This window comes from Cynocephalus volans, chromosome 6 (genome assembly GCF_027409185.1).
Source record: "Cynocephalus volans isolate mCynVol1 chromosome 6, mCynVol1.pri, whole genome shotgun sequence".
NCBI classification, from domain to species: Eukaryota; Metazoa; Chordata; class Mammalia; order Dermoptera; family Cynocephalidae; genus Cynocephalus; species Cynocephalus volans.
The window spans coordinates 65,963,248-65,981,519 of NC_084465.1; the positions used below are offsets into that span (position 1 = coordinate 65,963,248).

General features: G+C 42.3%; 2 pseudogenes; one reads left to right on the top strand and one right to left on the bottom strand.

Annotated features, from left to right (window-relative positions):
* Positions 1-564: 564 nt before the first annotated feature.
* Positions 565-18,272, top strand: part of LOC134380184 (GATA zinc finger domain-containing protein 1-like) — an 87,976-nt pseudogene continuing 70,268 nt past the window's right edge.
* LOC134380183 (RNA-binding protein 48-like) lies at positions 7,061-18,180 on the bottom strand (annotated as a pseudogene).

Here is an 18,272-nt window from a genome sequence, read left to right on the forward strand (position 1 = left end):
AGGCTGAGGAGACACTTCTTTCCCTGGGGACACCTGTACTAACGATATTAAACGAGGCAATCCGGCTTCTCATAATGTGCTCGTCCTAGATCCGTGTGATCTTGGGACTGCCTTGTCCCAAGACCCTTTCAGGGGGTCCTCAGGGTCGAAACTCTTTCCCAACAATCCAGAGCCACTAATTTGTCTTTTCCACTCTCACTCTCTCGCTGATATGCTCTCCAGAGGTACGGGACATACGATGACATCATCACCCAATGGTAATCAATGTGTGACACAGGGCGCCCAGATAAATGTGAATTTCAGATAAACAACCATTACTGCGTGGGATACACTCATACTAAAAAAGTAGTCGTTCAAATTTCACTGGGCCTCCTGCATTTCACCCGGCAATTCTAGGCCTGAGACTCAAAAGTTTGAGCACCGCGCCCCTTAGCCACAGCAAGCGGAACTGCAGCGCGCTCCAGGCAATCGCTCGGGGCCACTTCCGGTCAGGCTCCTCCGCCGGCAGCAGCCGGGCTCTCCTCGCAGGCCAGGCCCCGCCCCCGGCCAGCCCGGCCCCGCCTCCCTGCGCCGCCGTCCGCCTGGGGTTGGCGCTGCGTGCGGAACCGCCGGAACCCGCTTCCCGTCTCCAGGGGCAGCGGCCGCGGCCTGCTCCCTGCGCGGACAGCTCGGCGTCCTCGCCCTCGCCGCTCTTCCTGTCTCTGGGAGTGACGGGCCGACCAGAGGGCGGCCGGCGCAGGCGGCCGCCATTCCCGTATCGCTGCGCCCGCGGGGGCCGCCCTGGCCGGCCACCATGCCGCTGGGCCTGAAGCCCACCTGCAGCGTCTGCAAGACCACTTCGTCCTCCATGTGGAAGAAGGGCCCGCAGGGGGAGATCCTCTGCCACCACTGCACCGGCCGGGGCGGCGCGGGCGGCGGGAGCGCCGGCTCGGGGGCGGCCGGCGGGACGGGGGGCAGCAGCGGCGGTGGCGGCTTCGGCGCGGCGACCTTCGCCAGCACCTCGGCCGCCCCTCCGCAGAGCAACGGGGGTGGGGGCGGCAAGCAGGTGAGCTCGTCCGGCTCCTCCCGCCGGCGGAGGCCGACCGGGCGCGAGGCGGGGACAGGCCGGGCGGGACCGGCGTGGGGCGGGCGGGCGCGAGCCTTCCCGGGTCGCCGTGCCCCTGCTGGGCCGGGACGCCGCCTCCCCTCCTCCCGATGGGAAGATCTCCGTTGCTGTGGCTCATCCCTGAGCGCTTCTTCCTATTGTGAACATCGAAAGTATGAAGAAGCCGGAAAACTAAAAGCGCTTCAGAAATTCCCCCATTGTAATAATATTTGGGGTAGCAGCCGGACATCTCGATATACGCTCTATGTATACGCACTCGTAACAGGGCCAGGCCCCAAATGTTGTAGGCCCTGGACCTCTTTCCGTGTTTATAAAGGTTATTTTGTCATTATGTTAGTAAGATTACGATGCCGTTATTTTAAGTGGCAGCGCAGGTATTCATTCCGTTGTAGGAGGGGCCGTAACCTAACCCGTTCTCTGGCCTTGGAGAGTTACGTTAAGGGTTTTTCTCTAGTATGAACACAACTGAACAGTGCTTGCCTTGGCCTAGCCCTACTCCTACGGCTGCCCCCTGACCTGTTGTAAGCAGCTCACACCTTTTCCAGTCTCCGGAGACCCTTTCCAGGACCCTCCGTGTTTTAGTCAGTCTGAGTTACCCAGCTTCAAAAGAAAAGAAAAGGCGCACTCTTACCTAATGTTTGAATGTCCTTATAGAGTGCATACTCTGGCCCCAATTCAATTGTCTACGTGTAGACGAAAAATAAAGTGCATACTCTGGGATCCTTGTAAGGTGGTTGTATTGGGACAGCAACCTTTTTACAGTTTTTCTTTCTCTTTTTGTTCTTTAATTGTTTATGTGACAGAGTAAGCAGGAAATTCACAGGAGGTCTGCTAGGCTCAGAAACAGTAAATACAAATCTGCTCCAGCTGCTGAAAAGAAAGTTTCCACTAAAGGAAAAGGGAGAAGACATATTTTTAAATTAAAAAATGTAAGGTGATTGTGGACAGTGTCTTTACTGTAATGACATTGTGTGTATCTGCCTTCATTTCTCACCATTGAATATGATGAGCCCTTCTACTGTATTCTGGGGAGTGATTCAAACTCCCAAAAGAGAATGAACTCTTGTTGCAAGAGGCTTATTGTTTATAAAGTTAATAATATATTTTCTCTTTTAGCTTTTATTTTTTCCTCTGGAACATAATAAAATATGAGTCTAAAAAAAAACATCAAGTTTGAACCCGTATTATCAGATTCTCTATGCAAAGGAAGAGGAGAGATTATGGTTGTTGTTATGGCCAGGTACACTAGGAAAACTTTTTCATTCTTGAAAGATCTAAGTAAATAGTAATACTGGAATTCATCATTTCCATTTCCTTTATTATCATAGCACCAGAAAATGTATCTCACTTATGATGGATTTGTTGAATATGAGTAAAAAATTTTTCTGAACCTTCATTATCTCCTCTTCTGCTATAAGAAAAGGAAGAGATTGTTGAGAGTCTGCGGCTGGCGGTAGTTGAAAGACCATTTTTGATAAAGTAAGTTCTAGTTTTGTAAACACAAGGGGAATACTGGTTGAACACAGTGGAAGGTGCATTAGAGACTATGTAAATCTCAGTATGGTATTCCTTCCTTTCCTAACAGGGATGCTTCACTTACTGGAAGAGGCATTTCTGAAACTGGGCATATTCATTTATAAAACACAGAGGTGCCCTGCAGTAGATTCTTGTGCAGATTGCAGATTCTTTTCTTATTGAGAGTATTGCTCCTAATTTGTTTAAGATTTGTAAAATTAAATTTTCCTAAAGTGAGACATTTGTTCACTGGACAAAACACATTAAGTAAATATTCATTCGTCTGTATTTATATCACTTATACATTTTTTTCCTAAGTATGATGGACTGTGTTCTCTGCAATTATTTCATTATCAATTTCTCTGCAACCCCTTCCTTCAAGGATGGTACCAAAACAGATTTAGGGGAGCCTGGTTTCTGTGTTGTGCCATAAAAGCGTGTACTACAACTTAAGGGATTTCAGTGATGGTTGGAAGATGGCACGTTACTAAGAACGCCCAAGAAAGTTTCAAAAGCCTTAGTTCAGACTTGCTAGAAAATCAACGACATTGAGTGTCCTGGCTAGTTCCATAGCTGAGACGGAAAATGTCTTCAAGGAGACACTTTTTCACGTTGTATTCACCTACACATTTTTTATCACTTCCCTTCTGTCATTCTCAGGCTATTAGAGCCACTATATTTTAATAAGTAGAATGTTAATGTGTAATGAAGCTCTGAGAAGGGTTTGTGTTAGAGCTCAGCAGCACAATCAGAAGCTTGTCCTTTGTTTCTCAGCAACTTTTAAGCTAACAATAGCAGAAATAGGAGTGGCTGTATTCAGACTGTGCTTCATAACATTTCGAAAATCATTTATCTTTTCATTGCAGTTCTTTTCACTACACAACACATTTTAGTATATCTCAAATTACAGAACTCTTACATGTAGCTGGAAAAATGCCTGTACACATTATACACACATACTATGAATGTGCTCATGATTTTATTCTTGTTTTTTAATAACCCATCAAAGTTCCTGAGTCAGTTTCCACCATAAGTCACTGCAGAATCAATCTTCTATAAGGTAAGCTTCTGTAGAGTTATGAAAGAAGAGTTGCTTGTTGTGTAATATGCTACTAAAATGTTGGCTTAGTCTACAGTCTAAGTCTGCTACTCTGTAGAAGATATGATTATGCTTTTTCTTCCCTTGGAAGCTATTTTCTCCCATAGGTGGCTGTTATAAAACATCTCATCTGGAGCTGAGGTAGGAGGGGAAGTTGCCTATAGAAATATTATCTGAGGGTTTTTGGTTTGTTTTTTTGACCGGTAAGGGGATTGTAACCCCTGGATCTGTGTCATCCGCACCACACTCAGCCAGTGAGCCCACTGGCCATCCCTATAGGATCTGAACCCGCAGCCTTGGCACTACCTGTGCTGCACTCTCCTGAGTGAGCCATGGGGCTGGCCGTGATGTGAGGGTTTTAATTTTTTTTTTTTTTTTTTTTTTTTTTAAAAGATGACCGGTAAGGGGATCTTAACCCTTGACTTGGTGTTGTGAGCACCACGCTCAGCCAGTGAGCGAACCGGCCATCCGTATATGGGATCCGAACCCGGGGCCTTGGTGTTCCCAGCACCACACTCTCCCGAGTGAGCCACGGGCCGGCCCAAGGGTTTTAATTTTTTTTAAGGAAGGTTATGGGAATTGCTCTTATAATGCTAATGTATAGCATGGAACCACGAAAGAGCAGGCCTTTCTAGTCAATGGGATGGTATTGAAAGGTGAGGACAGAGGCAGGATTTGGAGTAGTAGAGGGTGTAGACTGTGGTGTCTAGTGCACAGAGTGGGATCAAAAATTCTAAAATGCCTTTAAGCAGAGGGGAGAGGAATAAGAGCAGTAGTGGGAATGAACACCTCCTAGAAGTCCACGGTAAGAGAGAGTCCAACATGTTTTGGTAAGTGAGTTTTGATAAAGTCAGGTTTCCTAGGGCCAAAGCCCAAGGACTTTTGATACTTCAGTGACAGAGGTGATATATTTTTTCCCAGGAGGCTGAGGAAAGGAGTTGGAACATAGTCCAAGGCCTGGCAGACCTGACACTGGCAACAACCATTAAAAGCTGTTTGCAGGTGGAGGTCTGAACTTTCACTTACAGAGCAATGGTGTGAGTTAGTGCTTTATACCTGACTCAAGTGGACCAGACAAAGGAAAACACAAGTGATTATTCCTTTTGAGTGTACTATCTTTTTGGCTGCTGGTCATACGGGAACCTGCACCCTTGACCTTGGCATAATCACCACTGGGCTCTAATCAATGAAGCTAACCTGCCAGCCTTAAGTGTACTTTTCTTGTTAGCCCACTATCTGTATAGTCAAAAAGAGTCATACACAGACAAATATTTCTATATTTCCAGCATTTCATAATTGTTAATAATAAAATAGCTAAAGTTTAGTATGTTCTTGCTATGTGTTGGGCACTAAGCTGAGCATTTTATTTACTTTATTTTATTCAACCCAATCTATGAGATTGGTACTGTTATCCCCATTTTATGGATGAGGACACTGAGGCACAGAGTACTTAATCTAAGATCACCTATATGACAAACATGGAGGAAGGCAGTCCCATGGCAGAACCTAAACCCAGAGCTGAGATCCTGGCTCCACCACTTTAGCAAGTGGCTGTGTGACTGGGCTGGGGACAACCTGTCTAATGCTTCTTCATCTGTAAAACAGGGATTGGAACTAGTAACTACCTCCTTGGGTCAAGTGAGATCAAGTATGGAAAGCATTTAGCAGAGTAAGCACTCAGTGAATAGTAGAAATTATCATCATCACATCTTCACATTTGTGCATTATCTTCCCAGCTGAATATACAGTTTACAGATTAAGTCCAGAAGCACATGGTTGAGCTAAGGACTTAGTGTACTAATGATTTCCACGCTTGTGTCAATGGAAAGGCCCGTGGGACCTGTTATGGCAAGTATCAGTACTTTCATATTGTCTGTGCCCCATGTAATAATAAGGATAAGATGCAACAAAATATTCAAGTAATGCTGCCAACAGCCAGCACTGGGGAGGATGTCACAGCAGTGCTGCTGGCAGCCAGCATCGGGGTGGGTGAGTTCAAGTGGTCCGTGTCAGATGCTGAACTGAGCCCAAATGAGGCAAGGTGGAGGGAGCTGAGTGGGAGCCCCTGGGGATGATGGCCAAGGGTGTGGGCACTCAAGATACAGAATGGTTAAGTGACCTCTGTGGAGCCTGCAGTGGCAGAACAGCTCCATGAACTTGGGTCTGGTGACTCCTAATCCAGTCCTCTTCACTGTGTTGTATAGACCCCTTTCTCTCTGCCAGAAACCTTGAAACCTCCCAGCAAATGAGGGCACTACTTAGATCAAGTGTCTTAGTGCTGCTTGGTGTTGTACAGTATGTATGTGCACAACACAAGACATATTAATAAACACCTGCCATGTGCCAGGCATTGCTTTGCCATTAAAATCTTTCAATTAGACATTGTCTTACATATTTTGGATTAATATTTATTCAGCATATATTTAAGTGCTTATGATAAGCAAATATATATGATCATTTTTAATTTCAAAATAATCATATACATTTGGACAAAGCAAACCATAAATGCAAACTATTTATATGATAAGTAACTTAGAACTTCGGAGTAATGGCTGGGAGGAAGGACTAGCTGATGATGGGTGTGAACTAGCAAGTAGCAGACCATGGCCTCCACTGACTATACCCGTCCATAGTGACCAGGGGCAACAGATTCCTTCAGACACAAGGACAAGAAGTCCACCAGGAGAAACTCCTGGCCTATCAGGCACTCATGTTGTAGCTCAATTACTGGAAATATTCAGTAATTGATATAAATAAAATAAAAAATGTTGAACCTTATTAACTGATATGTTCAAATTCAATCCACTAGGCAAGAGGCCCTTAAGGACAGGGCAAAATGAAAAATACACACCATGTGGTATGAGCCTTCTCAAGTTATTTCTTCAATTAAGAAAATGGGAACAGTCTGGACATATGTGGATTTCCAATTATGTAGTCCACTGACAGAGGAAAAAGTATGGATATGCCAGTAGTAGTGGTAGATGTCTAGAATTTACAAACACTGATTCCTTTCTTGATTGCCACAGATGATGTAAATTCTTCTTAGAAGTTAATTAAAGAATTTAAGCTTCTAATTTCAGCTTTTTTCTAATAGTTTATTGACTTTTTCACTTTACAGAATTGTCTTGATTTTGAAGACCTGACATTCAGAAAAATCCTGACTTCTAGTTTTTGAATGTGAATTGTTTAATACTGGTATTAAAATCAGAAACAGATCCTAGTTGCCTGTGTTTATTTGTATTGTCATTTCTATAAATTTGGTTGAATTAATTTACATATAGGTATTGCAATGTGAGAGGTAATATTATATGACAAAACAGTTTCTGCAATATTAAGTAGGGATCAAAAAAAAAAGAAACTATTTTAGACAAACAGCTAAATGAAATTACAAAGTAGTGCATTAAAAAATATCAGCCGTAAAATCTTTTGAAGAATTAAAATGATAGGCTAAAAATAAAAAATAAATATTCTCTTTAGAAAATATAAATTTGCTGCTGGCAATACATATTCTTCTTTGTTTTAGTGGAGCAGTCGTACTCACATCTTGGCAGCTTGCCTTCTGAAGGCTTTGGCACAGATGAAATTACCTAGTTAAAAAAAAAAAAAACCACAAAGTTAGTTTTTATAGTGCAAGAGTAAATAAACTGTTAGAAGAGGTACTATATACTTCCAATAGCTTAATTCTTGCCATCACTTCTGATGCAGAGTGGCTGAAGCTGAAGGTACAGTCTACGACCTAGGCACAGAGCAAAGTTCTCTGCCCAAACATTGATGGGAATAAAATTTCTAAAGCCATTACAGGAAAAATGTGGATGGAGAAGAGTAGACATGTGCTCTCATGATACATTTCTTTATAGATCTAAAGTCACTTATTTTATGGATACAGATAGATATCCTGGTTTTGCATTCTTGAAACACTGACATTGATAGATTTAGACACATAAATACTTGGGGGGAGGTGGGGATGAAAAATTTGGAGAATGAGCAGAAAATGGTATAATCCTCAATTTTCCTAGGGGAAAAATGAAAACCACACACATCATCAGAAAAAGAGTGGACTGCCGGAGTCCAGCTCCAGCTGGTTCTTAGAGCCCGGGAAGGATGTGTGGAGTCGGCGAGAAAAAAAAAAGAAGAAAAAGACGGACCAATGATGTCTAGTGCATCAGTGGACGATAGACAAAAGCCGTTCTCCTTTATTTATATCATGTCTATCCTCCAATTACACAATACAAGCACTTTTCATTAGGTTAATATTAAACTATGAACATAAATTTGATCAATACAATACTTAAATCATTTTCTTTTGATCATACTGAATCATAAATTTTAAAGGAACTACATGTCATTATTTATAAATCATAATCTTTAGGAAAGTACATATTATTCTTCAGACTTAGGAAGGTAATGAATCATCTCAACCGATTGTTCCCAGTCAGTCACAGGTCACAATCTCCCAGAAAAGTACATATCATTCTTTGAAGCGAAACAAGCTTAACCAGCAAGCAAGAGTTTCAAACCGAGGTCTGTGGCCAGTGGCCAGAGACCTCACGGTTGGCAGCACATGCAGTTTTTGAATAAAACATTTAACCCCTACGACATATGATTTTTATATATCCTTCACCTATTTTGATTTTAATTTTTTATTTTAATCAACTGAAAACAACAATTATTAAAAAGGCACATCTCTTTATAATATGATTTAACTATTTGTGTAAAAAAATTCTTTGTTTAAAGTTTTTTTGAACAACTTAAAAGCCCAGACCTGATTTTTTCATAAAGAAAACTTTAAATTTTTTGCTCATATTTAATCTTATCATATCATATATGTGTCCTCTATATATGGCCCTGTATAAGAAAGAGGGGGTCTATCAGCTCCTACATGTAACATGCCATTGACGCTCCCTGGTGGTCTAGTGGTTAGGATTCGGCACTCTCATGTAACATGCCATTTTTTCCTCCAAGAGCCCACCAGACTTTTAATATTTAACCAACACAATTGTCGTCTCTGACAGTGAAAGCCAAACCCATGAGTAGTAAAATAATGACCTGGGCAACTTGTACCTCAGGTAAATTTACAGGAAACTTATTGTTATTTTACTTTATCTCACCGCCCCGTCCATTCATCTGTACAGAAAGGCCTCTTGGCTTCTCTGTACCTGCTTTTTGAAACAATGTTTGGAACAAATCGTAGACCCAGGTATACTTTTTAACATTTTTGCCTGGGTTGCATTAATCAAATCAAACTTGTTTTTATTAACGAAAAGTTTCCCAAAAAAACAGGTTCAATACCAGAAAAAATGTAATCTCATTTGTATTGTTATTAAAAGGTACAACTGCCACCTCACACCAAATGCACAAGAGCATAAGCATTCCCATCAACCCAATTATTTCCAGGGGGGTTGATGACTACATGCAATCCAGGGAACACCGGAATAGGGACTTTCGGGAAAACTTCCACGGGACCCCTTGCCACACATACGGAGATTCTCCGCAGCTCTGCTGAACGGAGAACCGTTCTCCTTATATTCCCACACTGGAGTCCACAGACGCATGGCTTCTGACAGTGGACAACATGTCAAAATGAAGACAGTCTTCATTTGAAATTGAAATTATTAGAAACTGCAGTAAACAGTATTGAATACTTCTCTTTATCGTTGTTCTATTTCTGTATCTAGAATTTGGACTTTACACTTTTTCTTGAAAACAGATAGCTATAGCTGAGACAGCTATGTATCAGCATCTGCACCCTAGTTCAGCCACATCTGAAGGAAATAAAGGTGCCAGCACAAACTGCAGAACTTCTGAAGGCTGCATCATAAGAACTGTATCCACAGATTTTTATTAAACAATCCCTAATCCTTAATCAGATAATTTTCATGTAAAAAAATTTAACAAACTACCTTAGCCTCACTTAATCACACTGTAAAATATATATACAACTATGTGAAAAGCACTTTCTAAGCCTTGGAGTTAAATAAGAGAATGGTCATGACCCTCAGTTTATGATTTCTAAAAGTCTCCCCTCACCCCAATCCCAGAAAAAGGTATCTTTCAAAAGCTAACTCAAATGTTAATTCTCTTTTATTTGTGCCTAGGTAATCAAAAATGATCATGTAAATAAAATTTTTTTTAAAAAGGCTAGGAATCACAGTCTAATTCTAAAAAAAACTTAAAACTTAAAAAAAGCTTAAATCTGAAATGAAGACCTTAATGCCCAGTCTTTAGAAATCTTATCTTCTATAGCTATCTTTATCACAGAAGCAAAATAAGCATTTCGAACTTCATGTAATCTTTAATAACTTTGAATTTAAGAGAAATAATCTGTAATTTTCCTTCTCAACTTTGGTTTATATTAGAACTACCTGGGGAGATTTTAAAGCAGGGGAGAGGGGGGCTGGACTACACTCACAGACTGACTTAATGACTGAAACCACAACTTTAATATTTTCTATCTAAAAAATGTCTATTCACTGTTTAAAGCAAGGATTAATGGTATCAAAGCAAATAAATGTTAGCCAAATTTCACTAATTTATCAGAGAATTGTAGAAAAATACATCGAAAAACTAAAAAAAAAAAAAAAAAAACCCCAAAACCCAGGTTTTAAAAATGACCTTACCTCTTTAAGTTTATTCCGAATTAAATTCGCCGTTGTATCCAATCGTACATAGCCACTTTAAGTACACCTGGTAATAGAGGCCCAATCATAACCTCATTACTACTTGAGCTTCTTTCAAGAAAAGTTCCAAGTTTAAGATCATCTCCTCTTCTTTTTTTCCCCTCCTGCACTTGTGTTGTCCTAGGCATAAATTTGTCAGCTGCCTCTGAAGGACGGATAGTCTTTTCTGCACCACAGCACATCACTGAATTTTTAGAAGTGTTCCTTTTTATTTTCTGCAAAGCGTCACTGTGGTTACAATGCTCCACTGTTTTATCACGGTTTCTACCTTCCTTAGAGGAATCTGATGCTCTGTCCACATGATCCCCAGATGAACACGTACATTTTGAGGAGAAATAAAGGCAATTCACAAGAATAAGGAAGACAAGGATGTGAGTTCTCACTGGAAAGGTTCAAGGCATCTGCACAAAATCCAGACGTCTCAGAGTGGAAGTCTTGTCTAAAACCTTTCGTGTCTTTAGGCTTTGGAACCAGTTTCTTCTTTGTCAGGGAATGGTCTTTATATAATAATTCAAAAAGTGAGGGAAAGGGAGATAGATATGGTTCATTTTGTTGTGTTCATTATTCAGAATCATATAATTTTAAGAACAAACATGACTTAAAAATGTTAACAAATTCTACCCCCCAAAATTGATTTCTTGAGCAGGGAATACATTCATGTGGTTTAAAAGCTAAAAAGGATAAAAAGGTATATAGTATCAAGTGTCATCCTTTCCTTACTCCCCATATGCCTGGTCTCCACCTGCACAGGTGATCACTGTTCTTTCCCATTCATCTGGCCAGTACATCTTACTTTTCCTTCTCTACCTGCCCCTCGTTTTCTCCCCACTCAAAAGGTAACCTGGAATACCCATTTCTCTGCACCTTAGCATTTTCCACTTAACTGTAGATCTCAGTTTTTCCATGTCTTTACACAGAAAGCTACTGTTTTTTAAAGCTTCAGAGTATTCTACTATATAATGTATCATGCTGCTTAGTCATGTTTGTTAGTTATTAAAGGAAGCAATAAGCTGGGCCCACTTTTAGGGCCTGCACAGTCCTCTTCCCTGGTCAACCTTGCCCAAAACAGACTGTGCCATTAAAGTGGGGTATGGAAGATGTGGTAAAGATGGGGCTGGCTGGTTAGCTCTGTTGGTTAGAGCGTGGTGCTAATAACACTAAGGCCAACGGTTTGGATCCCTTTGAAACACACATACAAAAGGACGAAATTGGCTATGTGTTGATATTTACTGTCATTAATACATGGGAATTACATTTTCTTAGTCTCTTCTTTACCTTGGTATGTTTTGAAATTTCCAGAATAAAAGGTTTTAAAAAGTGAGACCAACTATGCAAATGCACCATGTAGATACTAGAATACTGCCGATGAAAAAGAACTTAACAAACAAGTCATAGTTTAAAACACTATATTATGCTGCCAACTAAAGCTGGAGCAACACTGAATCTAACTTTGAGGAGGTCAGGGGCAGGGCAAAAAGGTCTTAAGAGGATGGAGAGCTAAGAACGAAGACAATGCTAGGCTTCTATCACCAACACTGAGATGCATATAGCCGTTCAAATGTATATACAGAACAGAGAATCCAAAGACTTGGGTTTTAATCCCACTCTTCCACCAATTTATCTCTAGTAAGATAGGCCAGTCACAAACTTTCTAAGCCTTAGTTTTCCTCACCTGAACAAATTAGGACATGGGTCAGATAATCTCAAAAGTCTTTCTCCACACTGATAAATTTTGTAATTTCCTCTGCTACACACATGTACAAGTATTCCTGGTGCTAGTTATTTACATATCCCACAAGGTAAAGTTTAATGTCTAAAAACGGCTAGGGATTCTCAACAGCTCTTTTGCCAGACTTCTAGGTAAGTTTTCTGAGAGTCTTTCCACCTTGTTTCTCTCTTCACCACTGACACATGCCCTTTCTACCATCAGCCATAAACTCATCACATTCAACAGCTGTAGAGATACTGCTGTGGTTTCAGTGTCCTCCCAGGCTCATGTTGGATCTTAACCCCCTTGTAACAGTGGTAAGAGGGTGGGAAACCTGACTGTGGTATTTGAAAAATGGAGCCTTTAAGAGGTGATTGGGTCATGAGGACTATGCCCTCATGAATGGACCAATCCACTCATGGATTAATGGGTTAATGTTTTAATAAATTATCAGAAAATAGACTGGTAGCTTTATAAGGAGAGCAATGAGTACGTGAAAATGCTCTTGCTTAGCCCTATGTGACAGTGTATGTTGCTACCAACTCTACAGAGTACCCGCCAAAAAGAAGGCTCTCACCAGATACTCCCCTTGACTTTAGACTTCCTAGCCTCAAAAACTATAAGAAATAAATTTCATTTCTTCATGAATTACCCAGTTTCAGGTATTCTGTTATGAGCAACTGAAAGCTGAATAAAACAGATACTCACTCTTTCTTTTTTCTTTTTTTTAACATGACTGGTAAGGGGATCTTAACCCTTGACTTGGTGTTGTCAGTACTACGCTCTCCCAAGTGAGCAAACCGGCCATCCCTATATTGGGATCTGAACCCGTGGCCTTGGTATTATCAGCACCACACTCACCCAAGTGAGCCACGGGCCAGCCCTCTCATTCTGTCTTTCAACTAAAGGGTGGAAATATGGTGCTTTGAGCCTCTAGTAATATTTAGATTTCAGAACACACACTTTATCTTAGCTCAATTCTGTCTGTTCTAGACCTATAATCCAGGAACCAGATCCCATGAGTCCATCCCAGGCATTTGGAATTTGTGTCTGGAAAAAATCAGTTGGGTATGTGGGGTATTTAGTAAGCTGTTGGTCAAAAATGGAACTTTTACATGATTAGCAGTTGGTAGATAGTCTACAAATACTTGCTTCTCACTGCCTTCAGGTCAAAGCCTTAATTCCTTAGAATGGGATACAAGGCCCTTCATGATTCACATCCTAGTTTTCTAATCTTTTTATCTCCAACTGAAACCTCTGTGCTCTGGTTATCCTGTGCTCCCAGCAGTTCCTTAAATTCATGATATTCATTTATTCCATGGGGGCTTTAAACATACTGGCTTGACTCATCTTTCAATTTCGTCATCCTCTCTTCTGGGTAATGTCTACTTCTCCTTCAAAACTCAGCCACTTCTCACAGCCTATAGGAAGTCTTCCACAAACCAACATCTCTCCCTGCTCAGCCCAGATTACTCAGAGTGCTGCAAAGAACTCTGTGGTTTATGTTTACTGAATATTGTGATTTACTTGACTCTTCTCCCACAGGACTGGGAACTGCATAATGGCATACCTGGCAGAGTACCAGACAGGAGGCATTAGAAACAGGCTTTCCATACCTTTACTTCTAGTAATTCTTGCTATATAAGCCTTCTTCTCTAATTTTTTTCTAGTTTCTTCAACTGTCTCAAATTCTGGAGCATCGCACACATGAAGCAATCCACCAAAGAAACTCTGTTCATCCATTTTTTTCTTGGCTGTCCTGAACAGAAAAATATGATAGCGTTGTTTATTAATCTACATTTACTCACGATGAAAGCTTAACTAGTATACAATACGTTGATCTAAAGAGCAAAGTCCAGCTTTTGCTATGTGTATATACATCCTATGGACTGGGGATTCAGACGTTCTGCTTGTGGATAGTATTGACACTACTGATCCACTCTGTATTCTTAGAGCTTTCCCTTCCCTCTCCCAATAGTGTTAATAGGTTTTGAGCTAAGCCATCCACACATATACAGACTCTCCTTAACCAACTCAGGGCCCAACTGGTTGGCCTGATGTATATAAACTGTAGTCATGAAATAAAGCTTTTTTCTGTGAAGTTAAGTGGCCTGTGAGTGTTAGTTCATACCAAATTTAGCCTTTCATCACAATGTATTCCTATAATGGGATTCATACATAAAAACTTAAAAATACTGTAATTATAAAACTTTCAATAACTGATAATATATATGTATGAATGAACTAATCAATGAGAAAATGAGAACGATGGTATTCATTCAATAAATATTTATTGAATATCTATGGCCAGCCAGGCACCATAATAATATTTAAATACTTCTGTATCGACTTCCAGTCAAGATGGCGGAATAGATGGTCCCCAGCATCACTCTCTCTGACAAATCAACAAATTTACAACTATAAAAATGTAACATCAGCCAGGCTGGGGCTGCTGGAGCTCAGGTGAAGAGGAGGAGAGACCTATGGAACTCATGAAGGTGGGAGAAACCACAAAGAGAGAAAGAAAAAACTGCTTTCAGCGTTTTGGGCCGTGGCCGCTTTAACGCTGGAGCACATGGAGCAGGAGCCAGCAGAAGCCGCAGCTGTGCCCTTTAGATGGTATTACTTGGAGGCGGCAGAGGAGAAGAGGACTTTGATGGTCCCCAGGACAGCAAGACCACTAATAGGGTTCCCGTGGACCCACGCAGGAGCGAGGAGCCAGGACAGCTGAAAAAGAGGAGCCATTCTGAGTCCGGTGAGTCATCACAAGGGACTGGCGCAGGGCCTGTCCCATGGGAAGTGTTTGGAGCAAGGGCGGCAGGGGAGATGGGCCCACTGGGAGAACACTGGGACACAGCAAGGACAGCCAATCTGCCCCCCAATCAGTGCAGGACCACTCAGAGGAGACTGGTTGGGAACGAAGAGTTGCATGAGGTGCAGTTTCATGAAAAGACTCAGGCCCAGATCAGAGTTTCTACACAACCCAGGTGCACCGAGTATCTGGACAGCTGGAAGTACCTATAAGGCCAACTATTAAACCCTGAGCAGCACAAAAAATCTTCCGTAGGGAAACAGCAGCAAAGCAGCCATTTACCTCAACCACACAGCTCAAGTGCTGGTTCCCACAGGAAGTTCCCCCATTTTAGAAGTAAGCAAAGGACAAAAACTTAGTTCTGGCCCAGGCACACCATGAATGCCTCGGGGCCCACCAGGGGACATGAGGTCATGGAGCCAGGGGCAGGACCTTTGCCCACAACCACTCATACCACCAGCACCTTAGGGCCCCACCCAGGAACCCAAGGATTGGAGCTGAGGACCAGACCCCACTCCCACATACAGGCATACCACCAATGCCTAGGCACCCGCCTGAGGACCTGGGGCTAGCAGCCAGGGACTGGACCCCCTTCCCACAACTAGGCACACCACACCAGCACCTTAGGGACCACCCAGGGACCAAAGGCATGGAGAAGGGGACCGGAACCCCCTCACACAACCAGGCACACAGTGCCAGTGCCTCGGGGTATGCCTAGGGACCCAGGGTAAGGAGCTGGGGACTGGACCCCCCCTCCCACAACCAGGCACACCGTGCCAACACCTTGGGACCCACTCCAGGATCTGGGGCATGGAACCGGGGATCAGACACTCTCCGCAACCAGGCACACTGCCAGCACTACAGAGCAGGCCAAAAACATCTCCTCCATGTGGGTGGCTCACCACAGCCACCATGATAACCATGGCTGCCGTGAAGGCAGCTAGATGCCACAACCACCATGCAGATGGTCCACCAGCCAATGGAGTGAATTGACACAAGGAGAGTCACCAGCACAGATAAAGAAAGGAGGAGGATGTCTGTCTCCACAGAGCCCATTTCATAGTGACGGAAGAGACATCTGCTCTATGATAGTATTGGGGGACCCGATCACGCCTCTCAGCATTGGACAGATCATTTGGGCAGCAAATCAACAGACTAACCATTATTCTTTCAGAGGGAGAGAAGAAATCTAGGGTGATTAGAAGGGGGAGGGAGAGAGGAAGGGGGATGGGGCGGGATTGGAAAAGGGGCATAAAGAATAATTACAATTTGTAACAATATGTACGCTAGTAATATTGATTTGATCAACATATCTCAATGTTGAACCCCAAAAATATGTATAATCAATTTTGATTCCATAAAAATTAAAAAAAAATTTTTTTTTTAAATAATAAATAAATACTTCTGTATCCAGGAATAATGATAAATACTTACTGAGATGTTAGCACATACCAGGTAATGTGCTTCACTTGAATTACCACCTTATAACAATCCTGTGATGAATCTGGAGCACTGGGATATTAAATAACTTGGCCATGTTCACACGCTGATTTGTGAAGTTAGGATGCAAATCCAGATGTCTTAATAGGTGCTGTAGAAGATAGCAAAGCTCTAGAAAATATGCTTCCCTGACCATGGGAAGCTAGCTAGTTAGTTAGGAAAGTAAGATTACATATAGCAGCAGCCTGAGAACAACACATGACCTCATAAAATAAAGTTATCCTGTGGCAGACTATGAGTGCTACTGGTAGCACAGAAAAGAAAATACAAATTCTAATAGCCAGGGAAAAATAGGTCTTGGAGCCGATTAGTGACAGGAATGGGGCCAACATAAAAATAGATAGGGCACTGCACACTTCAGTCTTACTGGAGCAGAGGGTTTATGTTATATAGAAGGCTGAAAAAGATGAGGTCAATTTAGAGCCATGACAATAAGAACCACAGTAACTCATGTTTACTGAGTTGTGAACAGGAGGCACTAGACTAAGCCCTTTACATGGGTTATCTCATTTCATCCTCATACAACCTCAAGAAGTAGGTCCTTTTACCATACAGATTTTACTGAAGAGGAAAAACAGGCTTAACAGGGTTAAATAATTTGTACAAGGTCATGAAGCTAGTAAGCGGTGGGGTTGGAAAACATCCAAACCCAATTCTTAATCTATCACCCTCCAGTGTGGAAAATTGGTAAGCATGGGAATGACGTGATGGAAATAGTGTTTTGGGAAGGTTAACCTGTAAAACGACTGGAGGAGGATAAGAGTAACAGAGGGCCATACTAAGCTAATGCATAATGCAGATATGAATGAGGGAAGCCTGAGCCAAAATGATAGCAATAGGAATGGAGGAAAGGAGACACGGCTTAAGCTGCATATTACCTTGCACTTTGTAAGTTCATAAATTTAATAAGATAAACTTCTGTAAAGTCTTCTGCTGGGTATTCATCTAGAGCATTATACTGCTCTACTGCACCATACAGAGCAAATCGCTCAACTAATTCCTTCATCGCTCCCACTGCAGGAACTCCTTGTATTAATAAGTACCGAGATTCCAAATTGATTGTATATACCTAAAAGAAAGGCAGGCTCGTTAAACATATTATTCATTTATACATGAGTATTCATTTCATAAATAAGCTTAGGACAAAACTGCCCTTGTTTTTTTATAACAGAGCTTTGAGAACGAGAAATATTCTGTTCTACCCGGTCTGCGAAAAACACAATTTAAAAATCTTTCCACTCCCTCTGCACAAAGAATAACACACTCCACGTTTGAGGGTGTCCAAGTACAGCATGTATCAGACTACCTTCAGTGACAGTTATTCCGGAAGTTCGATCCTACGAAGTTACTGCGAAGAGTCACTCAACAATACTCATTGAGTGCTTACCATGTGCGAAGCACCACTGTAAACACAGAAGATACAAAGAGTAAAACAAAGCCCCTGTCTCGCGGAGCTGACGCTCTGATAGTTGCCCAGAGGAATCGGAGAATCTCTGGTACCTGACCCAGGGCTCCTCACGCCACCTCCACTGAGAGGCGGATCTGACAGCAGCCTTGTCATACCTTTGGGTAGGCTGGACATTCAGAGCTAGCGCTAATCTAAGGCTACCGAGGATACCGAATGAAGCCCAAATCACTTTACCTTGACAGCGCGAGGCCGTCTTCCCTCCCGATATTTGGCCCGCGTGTCGCATACCGCCCTCTGGACGTGGTGGTCGAATAAGCCCCCAAGCTCCCCGCCATTCGACGCCATCTTGCCTGTTTTGGACGTCGCCGGGAGAACTTCCGCCTTGCTGGGCTCCCGTTTATCCAATAAGAGAGCAGGATGGTCCAAGGCGTGCCAGGATTGGCTGGAG